Here is a 15,173-nt window from a genome sequence, read left to right as displayed (position 1 = left end):
CCAGTTCACCAGAGACACCTGAACAGGTCTCCAGTCTCCATCAGGGACAAAAAAGAGACAATTAACCATCCAAACTCTGTCACACCTAGAGTCACACAGAAGAGCTCCAGAAGGTTTCAAACTGAGAACTCTGGTCTCAGATCATCTGCTGCACACAGTTCTGATCACTTAATATCAATAATAATTTTATTGATAATTATCGTGAGGAGTCCTTAACTAGGATGTAGTTGGGCAGTAATATTCATGCATGTGTAAATTTATTACCATAATTGCAGATGAGTCACGTAAATTTATGTTTTTATTAAACAAGTAGCACCCCCCCATTTCCTAGGGGAAACACTGCAATACATACAAAATTTTAGTATGGATTACAAACGGTAACTGTTTTTACTATTGGCTTCCTGCTACGTAAGCAGACACAAAGCATTGTGGGTAAAGAGCACCGCGACCCAAAGCAACAGTCAGCAAGGATGTATACCTTCACAATCAGTGTTTATCTGGGAGGGGTGCTGTTGGATGGATCACGTGTTGTGATTCATTGACAGCCATACCTTCCGCTGGTCAAGATAATGATGACTGGTAAATAATTAGTTATTAGCAGTACTGCATTTTAATTTTAGAATGCGCAAATACGCTTATGAATTATAAAAATTAGCAAGACCGCTAAAGTGCAAGCGAAATATTTAGGTCCGCAATTAGCGGATTTGGGCTTTAGCGGGCTGGTGCCCACCACTAGTGGCAGGTGATATAGATTTGTATTTATTTATTTATTTGAAATTCTGGGTCTTTCATCTAATTTAGTGTTGGAGTCTCACAACACAAGGAGTGTTGAGTGCAGTATGTCTGCTCATTAGGCTGTRTAACATGACTGGAAGTGATAACAAAGAATAGAAGATGATTTCCAGRCTAAAAGGGTTAGTGTGTCTGGGCCCCTGTGGTCAGCCCGGGCAGGCTGTACTCCCAAGCAGGAGGAAGGTGATTGGTCAGAGAGCGGACAGCTTCAGGTGAGCTCCTCTGTCTCCATGGAGACGGCAAAATGCTCAGGATAGACGTTAAATCATGCAGCCATTAATTACTGTCTTCCACCATCATCTGCCTTTAATAAAGGAAGGGATGGTGACAAAACAGAGCTACTGCCTGCTCGAGAAGAGAGGGAGCACGCAATTACAATCAATAAACATAAGTTCCAAACTGAATTTACTACAGCTGCTGTGTTTAATAAATATCACACAACACTGCAACACATCTGGCACACTGCTGGGGAAAATCAGACAAGGCTCTCTGTCTAATAAAACTAGTTTATTCAATTTATTTACATGTCTTGTTTCTTTCAGATAGGAGTTGTGTTGTTTTCAGATCTGTATAACACTTTAATTGCCTTCTGATTTTAGGTTAAAATTAAAAAAAAATGCTGCTTCATAAGTGGAACAAGCAGACTTTATGGAGTGTCTGATGGACATTTTTTAGCAAGAAAACAACAAATGTGAAAAGTTTTATTCAACACGGTCATTTAGGGTTAGGAGATAAATCGATTAAATCGATTAATTCAAATTTGACATTTATAAAGATTTAATCTTGAGAAAATTTGAATTTKTTTTTCCCACCAGTGCACTCTTTGGGGCTTCAGTTCAGAAGTCACCCAACCTGTCCCTCAAGATGCTTGGTACACAACATGACAATATGGCAGCTAGCAGCAGAGAGGATCTACTTCCCATAAAGGCACAGTTCCTTCAGTTCTCTGGAACTGGTTTGGTTTTGGAACCTCAGACTTGGAGCAGCAAACACCTCACTGCAAAATCTGTTTGAAGGCTCTTGCTACAAAAAGCAGGAGTACAAAAAAACTGTTTCAACATCTGAAACAGAGGCACTCTGTTAAGTGGGAAACATAATCAATTAAAATCAAAAATCAAATTCGGGATGAAAAAAAAATCAGAATTTCTTTCTTTTGGGCCATACCGCCCTGCCCTGCTGTCATTAAAGTGTTCACGTTTGACCTGCAGATCATCAAACGATTGAAACAGGATCAAGGTTAGAACCTTGTTTGAATATTAAACAAACAGAGTGTAATTTTATGTCACCTTTTACTTTTTTCCTTCCAACCATAAAAGTTGTTATGGTGTACTGTCCAATCACCGGGACAGCTTCCTGCTCTCACGGTAAAGATCAGTTTGAAGTGTAGCACAGCCCTTGTTGGTTTAGAGAAGGATGCAGGTAAGCTGGAAACAGTTTTGCTCAGACACGAGGGACTCAGACATATGCTACAGGCTGCGTTCAGCTGCCAGGCGAAACCTCAGCACCTGTTTCCATCAGCTGTCTGCTCTCTGTGTGTGTGTGTGTGTGTGTGTGTGTGTGTGTGTGTGTGTGTGTGTGTGTGTGTGTGTGTGTGTGTGTGTGTGTGTGTGTGTGTTCTCCATGCTTCTGATGAGCTCTGCTTACTTTTATTTGGGATTTTCTGAAGTTATTAACACCAAAGTGTTTCAGTTTTTCTGTGACCTGAAGCGTTCACTCTCTGGTGTGTCGTTCCAGGACATCATGGACAGGAAGTGGCGTTAGGAGCAATCTGAAGTCACTGGTGAAAGTTGGCGACATCAGAACTGTAAGTCGGTTTTAACTTGCTTTGAACAAGATTTTGATCTGTAACTTAAACTAGGCTTTGACCTAATCTATGAAGTTCTGAAGCTATACACCATGAACAAATTATGTTTCACATTATTATAGTGATAAAACATGAATTTAAAACCATGATTTATTTAATAACATAAATGAAAATACTTTAACTGTGTAGATATCACATATAGCTATATAATGATTATCTTACAAGTAGGACAGTATAATAATCCATAATATAACATTTAATTGTAGTTATGTTAATTGTAATACTCACATATAATAATTAGGACTGTGTATTGGCCAGAAAACGGTGTAATAAAGATACATATCATGACACACGGGTCATGATATGATATTTCAATATAATGTAAGCAAGGTGATATATTGCCATTTTCTTCTCCAAAAGATTATAATTAAAAAAAAAAATCAGTGTAAAGCACACAGCATGCATGACATTWAATTCAGTTAATTTTTATGCAATCAGAACACTGAACAACAGTGAGAACTGCATTGGTATTTCACATTATAATATTAAAATATTATACAATGCTTTTGAGAATCGATACAGAATCAGAAAATGAAATATCACAATTTTGTGGCATGTTGATATTTTCCTTCACTTCTAATAATAACAAGACTGACAAAACACAAGTGAACGTGTTATTTTCTTTAAAATCTTGCATCTATTCATGGATTCAGGACAGATTCTCTGATCATGATCTGCTTTTATTTATAACATTTTTGTTTACAGTCATATTTAAAGTCAAGGTTAAATCTTCTATTTAATCACAGGGGTTGAGATTAATTTTTAAACTTAACACCATAGTCAGGATGCTGTTTTCAAATTCATTTGTAAAAACTGATAGTTGAGGACATTATGGAMATAAATCATCATGAGTAGTTTGTTTAACGTCACCATAGACCGTTCACATAAATATGTGCTTTTCACTGCGAGCTGAAGTTTCCACCTAAAGCGTCTGTTTTATGTTTGATCGACTGTTATGTTCCTTACTTCAGAAATGAGTGTCTGTCCTCCTTTTAAAGTTTTTGAGAGCCTGCTAATGTTAGCTGTGTTATTAGCCTCTGTAGCAGCTGTATATATATAGCTGTTTATATTTAAAAAGCTAACAGGTTAACTCTTGTAGCTTGTTGCAAACGTTTGTTTCAGAGCATTACCTTGAAGAAATGAGAGTCACTTCTCTGGTAGACAAGTCATAATGGACAGTGTGTCTGTTGGGTAAAATGTACAACCAGTCGACACCAACTTATTTTAAAGAGCATAAAAGTTTAGGGGAATTCCCCCTCAAAACACCAGGTCAGGTTATTTAAAATTTAAGGACGTTACAGCAGATATTTCAGGGGTTTTGACACCGTGTCTTTTTAGCATCACGAACATAACTTGTCATTGACCCATGCTTAATTTATACCTCATAGTTTCTGACTTCTTTTAGTTTTGTCCATCAGTACAATTTTCAAAATATAATTAGATTTTTGTTCAGGTTGAGTCAGGCAGGTGTGGTGGAGACTGCTGGGATGACTCATATCCTTCTGGCTTAAGTTGTTGATTTTAAATTATTCAATATTTATAAAAAAAAAAACTGAGCAGTGCTCCTACTCAAAATGTACTTCTAATTACTACAGCCTTTAAAAAATAGTTTAAACACAAATCAGGAGTGAGTTTGGAAGAGACATCACCTTTACTGTAAACAAGCTGTATTATGAAACCAAAGTAATCATCGTTCACCTCCATTATTGTTTTCTTGTTAAAATCCAAAACTGAGACTGAAAATCAGACGAATAAATTCCCAGCTGCAGGAACAGATTTTACTGGAACAACACTGTTCCCTCAAAATGTCATAGTTGTAACTTGAAAAGATGAAAGTTTTTTTTTTCTTAGTGGTTTTTTTTCTTTCTCGGCTGCTCCAGGCAGAAGTCACTTGTCAGTCAAACTGTGTGGTTAGATCTGTGAAACATGTTCTTTGTCTGTTTACGCTCCCTTTGCTGCAGAGCTTTTCTTTCCCTTTCAGCCGCAGCTTCTCGTGTTATCTCACAGGTTTCTCGTTACAAAAACCAAACGTGGGTCGTATCAAAACGTTCATATCTTAAAAGCTATTTGAAGCTGGATGCCAGGCACTTAAAGATGCAAGCTTATGTGACTAAGCTAGAAATTAAATCATTGCTTTGCTAAAGCAGAGTAATGGGATAACGAGAGTCAGAAAACTGACATTTACTTCTAATTTGAAGCATCATTTGAACCCTGATGAATGCAGCAGTCAGTGTAAGGTAAAATAAGGTAGAGGAGACATTTTTAGGGCCTTCATCCTCGACTTCTCGGCTGTTTTCAGTTGGCAGTCCTGGCCTAATAAGAAACAACATGGCAGGGCCTGCTCTTCCATCACCATCGCTGGGTGGAAAGTTGGTGTGCTTTGATCATGTCTTTTGGGCGCATCACTCCGGCTTAGCTTACTGCTTGCTATGTGATAAGCCATCAGAGTACTCAGATCTCAGCCGGCAGCTCGACGGGCTCGAGGAGAGACAGGAGAGTGTAATGGAGACAAGGAGAGAGCAGCAATGCAGATTTTGTTGACAGACTCTTACTGCAGCTCTTTCTTTTTTTTGCCTTTGAGTTCAACAACGATGCTGTCCCTTTTCACTCATTGCTAGTAAARAMAAAAAAAAAAAAAAAAACAGAGAAAAAGCTTGTTTTTGTTGTATTCTTTCTTGGTGGAATGCTCTGTTCTGATGTTTTGACCTGTTGGCAATTAAAAATAAAAACATTTTAATTAGAAGCACATATTAATTGACTCAAAAACACACACAGTTTAATTATTTGACAAACTGCTATTTTCATGGATGCTCTTAACCAGTTAGCAGATATGTGTTCTCTTTGAAGTCAGACGCTCCCTTTTCTCTGTGCTGCTTTCTTGCGCCTGTACATAAAACATCATTTTGAACCCCCGTTATGAAAGGCTGCTCCTAATTGACGGGTTGCTGCTTGTTTATTTGATATATATTTACAAGCTGGGAGGTAATTGGGAAGCAGTAATTACCCAAGATGCAGAGTTGTGCTTAAGCAAAGGTGCTACCACGCTGATGAGTGTGGAGCACAGATGAAAGTGTGCAGGTTATTCTTATCATCTTTGCGGGCTGTTAAAACACTTGACAGCCAAGAGCAAAGATGGCTAATTGGGCCTATGTCCCTTATTCAGCCTCATTGTTTACTAAGATGACGTATTGCATGAGATTAAACACATGATACTTTTATTTTTATGTGTGAGTGTGTGAAGTTGTTAACAGCAAGCCTGAGCAGTTAAAAGCAACAATAAAAGGCCGGTGGATGTGAGGCATTTGTGGATTTGAAGTCCCTCCTGATGATGTTGTTCCTCTGCTGATAATGGGCTTGTTAACTGAGATTCATTACTCCTGCATTCAGAGAGTCTTAGTTGTTGAAGGAGAGTGTTCTCTAACGGCTCTGTCTGCCATAGTGAAGTCATTCGGATGTGTTTTTCTGATCTGTTTGAGGAAACTGATGATGGTTTGTCTCTGACTCCTGATGATTCAGGCCTTGTCCACATGGAAACATTGTCTTTCCAAAATGATCTTTTTGCTTATTGTTCCTAAAAACATTTTAGTAAACACACCACTGTTTCTAGAAATGCATTCATCCAAATGGAAAAAAAYAGAAAAAAGATCCAAAATGATGTAGTAGCTATGCCAGGCCTGTATGTGGTGCTGTAACGCAGCCATGAAAAAACACACACAAAAAAGAAAAAAAAGTGGATTAGGGAGGTGCAGCTATCACAAAGGCTGTGTCTTAATTCATGGTCTGGATCCTCATGAGTTCGTAGCCCAGCTCGGCCACATCCTCCCCAGTTCGGGTAGTCTGCATAAAACTATTGTGAAATGAGACGGTCTAGCCTTCACTTGACTTAAGTTTTCTGTGACCACACTAGGGTTGGGCATAATCGTATCGTGTGCAATTAATCGTCAGAAAAACATTAATCGATTACTTTTTGGCACTTGACAATTAATACAATTAATGCCACCAGGCAGAMTGACTGGGGATTACTCCGGTCAGTCGGCTCAGTGCTCCTCTCCGCTTCAAATATGACGAACATTAAAATAAAGTTCTGTAATTTATTTATCTATCTACACGATTTAAAATATGATGTATAGCCTGAAATCTGTAATTTTCACACAATTTGGAACAATTTTTTACAAAAAGCATATCTTTCCCACTAAATTGGTCATGTTACTACGAAATAAGGGTGTCCAGGGACTCAGGGGATTAATCGTCAAATTAATCGTTATCGGCTAAATACCACAATTAATCATGATTAATTTTTATTGCCAATATTGCCCAACCCTAGACCACACACTACCCCGTTGCTGTAGTGATCAGTTTAATATCTGACGGACATGTATTTACATGTCTTTTCTTTGGAAGAATAACTTCACAATAAAAACGTTACACGTCAATAAATAAGAAAAAAACATTAATAATATGGGTTTAGCTCTAGTATCAGCACTTAATAATAATAATAATAATAATAATAATAATAATAATAATAATAAAATAATAATAATACATCAAACTTATATAGCACTTTTTAGGATACTCAAATAACGCATAACGAAGAAAGGTAAAGAGCCAAATTTTCCGATTTTTTTGTACTGTAGTTGCATTTTATTTAACATGTTATTGCATTATGAATTTAATCAGCTAAGTTGCTAAACTTACATTTAAAAACAAATTCTTCAGTCCGTGATGAATTTCCGAACTGCAGTTAGTGAAAAAAAATAAAAACTCCACCGTCTTTGTTTCTCTGTTTTGTTTGCTGTCGGTGCATTGAATCCTGGGAAATCCTCGGCCTGTGAGGATACACAGATGCATCCTTGATTTTTGAGATTTTGTGGGCCACATTCCTCGACCGCATGAGGAGGAACCTTCGAATTGGGACASCACTCGGCTCGGGGCAGTGACATATGCATCTGACAAATGCGCAATCATGAGGATGCAGCCCATGAGATGAGACAGCCATATTCACCAATTTCACATTTTCAAATCAAGTACAAGCGCTTACATTTGAGTACTTGTCGATTCTGTGACCAATCTAAGTAGTAATAAATGCTATTGCACTTTTTACAAATTCTTGAACCTCTAATTACAAATTTAACTTGTTTGTAAATGACTGTGAAACCGTGCCCCGTATCTGTACCCAAACATTGCTAAAAGCAGAAATAAAAAATATTATAAAATAGTAAGGCAATGGACAGTTTTTGTCACTCACCTCTAAGAGACGTCCAGCACTGTAGCAGTTGTTGCTGCTTTGAAGAATTAGTCTAGCATTAACTTAACACCTCCTTGTATACCATGTCAACAGCAGCTATTCATTAAGCAGCTCGTTAAGCACCTTTTCAGGTTCATCAGTGATCTGTTGAAGACTCTGAGAACTACTGTCCATTTGGCCCATATCTATTCTCCTCACTTAATCACGTCTCCTCAGAATGGTGTGGATTGATGCTCGACCTGCTGCTAACTCCCCAGGGGGCTGCTGGAGGGCTCCACGGCTTGGCTTTCCCTGGTCGATAACTCCTACACTACTCTCATGATTTTCAATGATGTCCTTTTACTCCTCAGTGGTGATGGAGGCCTTCATCCTCGTGGCTGGGTCTAAGAAGTGTGATCGTCAAGAAGCTCAAGATCARATCCGTATATTTAGACCTGTCATGATAAGCAATAAAGAAATTAATCTCCATCTAAATTAAAATGAGGTGGATAATTTTAATTTGTCTGCTTTCTTGTTTACTTTATGTCTGCCTCTTTTCTGCTCCTTGGCATATGGAGGAGTGAACTCTGGCGTCAGGTATTTGCCAGGTGCGGGGGTCGTCATTATACAATATTATTATCACGATAATTTCAGAGACAGCTTATCGCCCAGCAAATGTTGTTATTCTGACAGGCCTACCTATATTTCCAGCGCCTTCTGCTTAATTATGCACAATTATGCTTCTTAATTTTATTTCAGTATTTATTGGTGGTAAAGGAACAAATTCATGGTGCATTAATGCTGCCAGCTATTAAAGAGTGTTAATCAGGACAACCAGAAAAAAAGCTAAAGGGGAAAAAAAGATCAACCTACTTACGTTGCTCCTCCTCTACCACCTAACTGTTCGACTAAGAGGTGAATGTCACACTTGCTTAAATTAATCAGTACTGTGGTAATAAAACATTTTTACTGTACTAGTGTTGGTACATGCACACAGTATTACACAATACCATTTCACATTAAACTACCATTGACTGGGAGTTGAGTCAGTTCAAATACTGGACATGGTTTCCTCACAATGTTCAAATGAAATTAGGCTAAATTGTTATTCACAAAAGTCTCAGTCTTTTAAAATTATTCAGATTTTTTAGATTCAAAATGTATATGTGGCCCTGTGATGGACTTGCGACCTGTCCAGGGTGTACCCCGCCCCTCGCACTGTGACTGCTGGATATGGGCACCAGTGACCCACGCGACCCTGAAAAGGAAGAAGCGTGTACAGAAAATGGATGGATGGATGGATGGATGTATATATGTATATATTTTCTGCACCACTTGCTTTAGTTTTGTTAACAGTTCTGTAAATTGATAAATCTTTTTAACCATAGATTTTTTTTGTGTAATAATAAGTTTTTGCTTTTTTTCCCATCAAAGGCAAAGCTAGTGTTCATCAGTTTTTTTGAAGTGATTCATTAAATAACGGTTTTGCTGTTGTTGAGCAACTGGCATCTACAGCATAAACACAAGCATGTTCATCATGCGGTCACAGGTTAGGCAGGAGGTAGGACGATGACATCATAGTTTTCAGAAGGTTGTGTTTTGGCTCGCTACATAAAAAATACAAGGTTGGCATTTAGAAGTTTTTTGGCTCCAGAACAGTTTCAAAAAGTACAGTCTGAGGACTCCTAAAACATTGTTTTTTTGTGGACGGTGCTCTGCTGACCTGAGAATGAGGTGGTGTGGGTGGTATTTGACTTTGTTTGCTGCTCAGTTCCACTTTCACACCAACTCTCACTTTCTGGCTTCCTTTTTTCCTCTCTCCCTCTCGTTCCTTTCTGTCCCTCTCCTGCTTTTCTAACATACAGAGATACACACCTTGTTTGTGTGCCGGCTGCTGTTGTTCGATAGTCTGCTGTCCCAGTAGATCTTCACACATTGTTGTTGTTTGTCTGTCTTACTTAGAGTGCGTGACTTACATTTACCTGGACTCCTTTGAGGGAGTTTGTTTTTGTTCTTAGTGTTGTAAACAGGGCGGGGCTTCATTCCCAAACCATCCCATCAGTGATGGTGTTTTCACAGGAGTTTTTGTTGTTTTGTTTGTCAATAGATTAGCGTGGATGGAATTATGTGTAGAAGCAGATAGTGTGACTAACCACCAGCAGCATGTTCTGATTAGATAGACACTGTTGTTTTTGTGATTATAAAAAAAATTGTTAGGTGAAATTTTTACTTTTACTGTGTTTCAGACTTTTTATAAATAGTTTATTGCATTGTACCAAATGTTTGTTTTTATTGTGTTCAAGTGATGGTGGAGCAGTACTATTTCTCTGTGTGTGTGTGKGGGGGGACTGGTATTCCCTACATTGTGGGACAGTTTTTTTTGGCATACACACCTATGCTGTTGGTGGGTCAAGGTTGGGTTTAGGACCAAGGTGTGAATTGAGTTTAGGTTAATTTTAGGGTCAGGTAGCAGTGTTTCCCCTACCATTATACAGCCCCCTCCCCTGCCAACGAGACGGCCCGCCCCTCTAAGAATTTCACAGCATGTAGTCATTTTTATTTAAATAAGGCCAGATCAAGTCCAGAGCTTTTTTTGCAACCCTCCATATCCACCTCTCGCCAAACTTGGGGAAAAAGACGGCGCAGAGCGAGGCTGAGCGCAGTGTGTGGTCCTCACAAAGATAGGAAGACGTGTGTGTGATTAGACGCGCAGCTCTGCTTCACGTTGCACCGATGCGACAGATTTGCAAGCTACTTTTTCTTTCTTTAAAAGAAAATGCGACAGGTGAAGCCACAGCATGCTTACTACCTTATCAATAATTACTGACTTTTTTTCTTTCTCTGTGGGTGGGGGGTCAGCTTCACTCAGCTGCAGGTGAACACCTCCTGGGAACACACACGTTTCCTGGACTATTTTCCACCGAGGATTACGTCTTATTTTGTATTTATTATATTTCTAAGAGCACTTTGCAGCATTTCCCCCCGTGTGTTCACGTCACGAGTGCAACAAAACCGCGACAGATCAGCTGAATGTTTTTAAAGTGAGGTGCAGTGACTTTACAGCAGCTGAGGCTGCCCACCTGCAGCTCGGCTCCGACCAGCCCGGGACTGAAGAGTTCACTCGTCAACCCCTTCAGACGTTTAACGTGTATAATGAGCATAAAAAATCTGTAATTTGCGCAAAAAATCAGTATTAATCACACGGATGGAGAAGAGGTTCGCTGACCGCAGCTGCGCGGGGTGGTGGGGAGGAGGAGGGTCTCTTAAAGACGTGTCTACATTTGACTTTAATTTTTTCTAAAATCACAGAGTTCTCTGAGTCAGCTTCAGATGTTTGTAGTTAATCATAATATCTTCTAAATTTAACCAGGTGTTTCAATGCCTTTAAATTACACAATAACTTTACTGGAGAAACTTGTCAGTTTGGTTAAAAAACAGTAAAAATAATTTTTTTCTGTGCAGAGAACTTCCTCTGCTATAATTTATTTTAAATAAATATATCAAAGCTCCTCAGTTGAAAACACTAAAATCATAGAAAAGATGTTTAAAAACTTCTTTCCTCAGAAAGTCTTCAGTCCTAAGAACACTAAACTGTAACTTTTAATAAGTACACAGTTTACTCCTATTTAAATAAAAATGTTTGACCTGTAAGCAGAAAGCTTATGGATGTTGGTTTTTGATCTCAATTTCAAAGAAGAGGATGAGGAGGAGAACGAGGAAGTTCTCCTCAAGCAGCTCCTAAAACTGTCAACCTGCTRACTGAGAACATTTGTWTATATTACACTTTGTATACAGAACAATAGCCTACTTATTAAATTATATTTTTATTGAGATATTTTTTGGACAACCAAAATGTTTTGAGGACAACCAGATTTTGTCAAACCCCCACATGAGAGGTCACCACCGCGGTTAAAAAAATCCTGGGAGAAACTCTGCTGAGTTACAGTTCTTCTAGTTCTAATGATTATTAGAAAGGACATAATTTGAGGTTTTTACTGATAATATTTTATTTAAAACATGTTACAGAAGTCATAAGAAGCAGGTTTATTTTGAACAAACATTACAAACGTGTTCATTCCTACAAAACTGTCAAATATATTTACAAACAACACTAAACTGATTCAGATTAACATMAAATAAATCATGTTTTATAATTAAATGTCTGTTTCCTGCTATAAAGAAAAATCCTCCTCCTGTCCATGTTCCTAATCAGGATTAGGATATAAAGTAAAAAAAAAATGAATAGAAGTCAATGGAAGGTCCCCACGGGGTTGAAGAACAAACACATTTCACTAAATCTTAATCTAACATTTTATCTTTAATAACTATTTGGAGTCAATTYTGTTTGTCTGTTTGCAAAATATCATGAACCACAGGACAAATTTTAATAAATTTTCCAAAAGTTAGTCATGGATTTATTACATATACAACTAATCAAATTTTGGAGTTAATTATTCCTTGTTGTGGAGGGAAGAAGGGAATTGGAAACACTGTCTGTCTGTCTGTCTCTTGAGCTGGATAGCTGGACATATACAGCAAGTGTGGTACTGACTTCCATGTTGGTGTGTGGCTGCATCTAGGCAAAAGAAAAGTTTTTTATCAAAATTAGGGTTGCTGTGTCAAAATGTAAGACAGCTGGCATCATATATGTATATATAAAAAACCTTATTAGCTGAACCTTGTAGTCTATGGTGGGCAGAAGCAACCGCTGACCAACCCCCGGCTCTGCCATTGCAASTGTTAATGGATGAAAATGGTCCCTCTGCTTGCCCGTCAGTTTTTGTTAAATTACACTAGCAAAAAAATAATAATAATAATAATTGTAATAATAATAATAATAGTAAAAACTCCCATCTTATACACAGTGTAGCTCCTTCTCATTTGAATATTTGAACCCAAAACATAAAGGTTTACTTACATTCCCTGTTTGTAGTTTAATAAACTACAAGMATTACAGGGCACATACCTCTTCAATTCGAGATGGCTATCAAGATGAATCTCTGATTTAGGCTGCAGTGTCAATACGCTGAAGAAGTATAAATTATTTTCACAAGTATTTTGAGGTTTTTACTTTGTGTACATGTTTAAATCTCTTATTGTGAAGGACTGGAACAAGTTCTAAGAGTTCTGTTGCTTTAAGTAACAACACCCCACCTTGGACTGGTTCAGATAAAATACAGCCTATTATTTTGTAGTTACTTCAGTAAAAGTGTACCCATAATCCTCAGATACAAATATATATTTTTAAAAAAGGAATAAATACTGTTGTGTACAGGTGCACAATAAGATTCACTTCCTATAATTTAGTCTTCAGTTTTTTTTTCTCAACATTGCAACTTTTTTTTTGGCACTAAAATTTTAACCACTGTTGAAACTGGAAAACAAACAAACAGTTTTTTGTTTGAAGTTATGAATGGATCAGGGAACATCATCATGCATATCTTAATATTTACTTTATATTCTTTTTGGCTGTTTTGTGTAATTTTATTTCAACTGAACTGGTCCACAAAACCTTTTTTTATTTTATTGTTTGTCTTCTTGAGCCTAAATGTGCTTTTTATTCTTTGTTCTAGTTTAGTTTGAGCTTTGGAGGGAAAAAAAGAACCTAATTTTAAAAGCAAAGGCTGGTTGGATTTATGATACAGACAAAACAAAATAATTATCCAGAAGCATTATTGAAGAATGACTGAAAGCCACACTTTTATAAGGTTGTATGTTTTTTTAACAGTCCAAGGTTTGGAATTTGGATTCTTTCATCCTCCTGAGTATTTGTACATATTTTTTGTTCTAATGGCAAACATCAACACTTTTTCTTTTTTTTCTTCGCAACAAAATTTTATTGACATTTATCTAGAATCTTACTTCATAACTTTAACACGTGTATTTCAAGTATGAAGGTATGATGTATCTGTGGCTTGCAGAGTGGCTAAACATTGGAGGATACAGATGTACAGATGACTGCAACCACTGAATCTGCAAATGTCTCACTAAAACTATACAGCAGCCAGCGCAGAAGTGGTCTCATGCAACCAGGGACAAGTTGAAATCAACAGGAGCTGTTAAATCTGCCCCTYTAGAAGTAAATAGAGGCGTAGAAAAGGTTTTTTTGCTCCTGACTTTATGACTAAAATGTTATGGCACAGGAACAGTCTTAACTGTTGCACAAGGTTACATTGTAGCAGATCTGTACAGTATCTGAAACAACGGAACAATGGGTTTGTGATTTAGTAGCCCAAAGAAGGACAGATGAGAAGAAGAAATGAYAAAATGAGTAGGGAGCTTTGTTTCACACTGCAGCATTTTTGTGAACCATAAACTTTATTCGCTAAAAACACACTAATACAAAAGAATTTAATGAGTTGGAAAAAAGGGTTGTTATTAATCATAGTTTCATGACTAAACAGTTTGAAAGTGCTTTGTCATTTCACCTCAAAGACATGCTGAGTAATTATAGAAACTGCTTCTGCAGCATTTTCTTTGAATATCTAATACTTTTTTATTTGTTTCTTAGTTATCTTTATAGTTAACATTTGTTATGTGTGTGTCTTTGTGCATTTTCCACTCAGGTAACATGACCAAAGTCAATTACAACATTTTAAACTCCACTGTTGGCGTATGAAACTATTCATTAGTTGTTTAGGAGGACAACAGCTGAAAGTAGAGCTAGTAAAACCCGATTGTAAGAGTCATCCGATTTTTCTCAAGAGCATCAGATTCTCTTTCACTGAACTGTTTGTAGCAGATCTGAATGGTTGTTGTTGACTTACTATTGTGACCCTGGAACCTTTCAGCCATCTTATGACAGGCTGAGTGGAAATACTGTTGAGTTGGTGTGATTTTCACAAAGTTTATGCAACTTATTGACTGCAGTCTGTTGTCAGATACAAAGGGGAAAAAACAAGAGTATGATTGAATGAGTGGGTGGGAAAAAAAAAGATCTGGAACTGAAACCTTATCTGGAACTTCTTTTTCTTCTAAATAGTAACAAAGCAAGAGAACAAGTGTGTGCTGTCCTGTTGTGACACAAATATAGTGTCAGTTTCTGCTTATTGTCTCTAAAAATAACTACAGAACGTCACACAAGAGGTTGAGTTGATGTCACCAATAAAGTGTTCATCAGTCTGTCAGTTAATCAATGTTCTGTAATGAAAATATTGAAAAGTAGTGAATGAATTATGTCCTGTATGAAAGATGAAGGTTTGATGTTTTAAGTGTTAGAAAGACTTATAATGAACAGATTTTTAAAAATTAAAAAAAAAAATACAAAAATTAATAAGTCAGCGCGTCACCAGC

General features: G+C 37.4%; 1 protein-coding gene across 5 annotated transcripts in view; it reads left to right on the top strand.

Moving 5' to 3' along the window:
- Nucleotides 1-15,173, top strand: part of foxp1b (forkhead box P1b) — a 230,273-nt gene that overhangs the window by 11,173 nt on the left and 203,927 nt on the right. For all 5 annotated transcript variants that reach the window (XM_014009469.1, XM_014009467.1, XM_014009470.1 and 2 more), the window contains exon 2: nt 2,527-2,596. The gene's annotated coding sequence lies outside the window, so the exon portion shown is untranslated. The remainder of the gene's footprint in view (nt 1-2,526; nt 2,597-15,173) is intronic.

The sequence above is a fragment of the Austrofundulus limnaeus genome, unplaced genomic scaffold (genome assembly GCF_001266775.1).
Source record: "Austrofundulus limnaeus strain Quisiro unplaced genomic scaffold, Austrofundulus_limnaeus-1.0 Scaffold58, whole genome shotgun sequence".
Lineage (NCBI taxonomy): Eukaryota > Metazoa > Chordata > Actinopteri > Cyprinodontiformes > Rivulidae > Austrofundulus > Austrofundulus limnaeus.
Note: the sequence above shows the minus strand (reverse complement) of the source record. Positions and strands in the feature narration are given on the sequence as shown.